Source organism: Schistocerca americana, chromosome 6, assembly GCF_021461395.2.
Source record: "Schistocerca americana isolate TAMUIC-IGC-003095 chromosome 6, iqSchAmer2.1, whole genome shotgun sequence".
Taxonomy (NCBI): domain Eukaryota; kingdom Metazoa; phylum Arthropoda; class Insecta; order Orthoptera; family Acrididae; genus Schistocerca; species Schistocerca americana.
Window position 1 is genome coordinate 558,512,112 of NC_060124.1, and position 1,618 is coordinate 558,513,729.

The following is a 1,618-nucleotide window of genomic DNA, read 5'->3' on the forward strand; positions in this document are numbered from 1 at the left end:
GACTGGGTAAGGCAGACGGTCTGTGGTTCTGGTTGTCCTCAATCAATGTTGCAGTAATTTAATGATGTCCTCACATACTAGCAGCAATTTGGTCACTCAATGGGTGGTGTTTACTCCCAGAAAATGTGTGAAAATTTCAGGCACTTGCTGGCTGTTGGACTGCTCTGTCTTCTGGTGAAAGGCCGTTTGACAGCATCTCTTCCTGAGAGGGCGTAATTCACTGATTTGCAAAAGGTCAACAGTCAGGAAGCATTGTGGCATGTGTAGGGCTAGATGGAGTACATGGTTCTCAAGTGTTTGCAGACCATCAGTGTGCATGTGTGCACTGTATTGTCCCAGACAAGAGCGACATATCCGAAGACTGGAGGTACTAGTGTCATCTAGATGGCAAGCTGCGGTTGAAGAATGGACTGCAAACTCAGGAATGGGTATAGAACCTGCAACCACCATGAGAATACTCTTTGATTTCTCTTATACTGGCCTGTCTGGCTCTCATGAATCTAGGGGTACATTGAACATTACATATGGGTGTCCAAATATTTTTGGACGTGTAGTGTATATGTAGACTCAAATATACATTGGTGCTCAGATTGAAAACTCCATGAATGAAGAAGATTTTAAGATGACAGATGTTAATATTTAAGTCACTGCAAGAGTTTTTTTATATAATTAGCATTTTCTGATATATTACACTTATTACCTTGATATTATTTCATTACCTGCACACAATTAAGAAAAAGTTATAAAACACAAATGCTTATTTTATGTGATATCCAGACATTAGGGCAAACGGGTTTGTTCACATGATAAAGATATTAGCAAACTCTGTTCTCACACTCCTAGTCGACATCTGCAATTCTTCACTGCCAGAGGGCAATTTCCCAGATCTTCTAAAAACTGCTAAAATAACACTTCTAGATAAGAAAGGAGACTCCCAGGAAATGTGAAATTATAGATCTGTAAACTGTATCTGGCTTTTCAAAAATAGCCCAACAACTCTTTCTAGCTTGGCTAACAAACATTTTCAGCCAGAATAATGTATTGCCAGTATGCTAACATGGTTTCAGAGCACTGAATTCCACTGAGACTGCTACTTTCAATCTTGCAACCACATTGTAAATGCAGCTGAAAAATCACTCCAAAATCTCAGGTATTTTCTTGGATGAGACAAAGGCTTTTGATGTTATAGATTGTTCCATTCTCCTAAATGAACTTAACTGTCATGGTATGTGAGGTGTGCCAAATAAGTGACTGAAATCTTATTTATGTAATTGATTTCATCCTGCAGAGGTCAAACATAAGCATGATAGCACTATACAGAACTTCCTTTCAGAGCCATCCATACCGTCACTCGGTGTACCTCAGGTTTCTGGCTTAGTGTCATTTCTTTTTCTACAGCACGTTAATGACCTGCCTTTGTGTGTAAAGAATGCAGAAGCAATACTATTTGCATATGATCCCAGAGAAGGCATTACCACATCTGCAGGTGTCATCAGAGTTTAAATTCGGGCGCTATTAACCATGCAGTTGAGTGTCCCATAAACCAAACCTCATCATCATCATCATCATCATCAGAGATTAAATTTCCAAGTGGCTCTATAGAAACAAGCTTATCCTA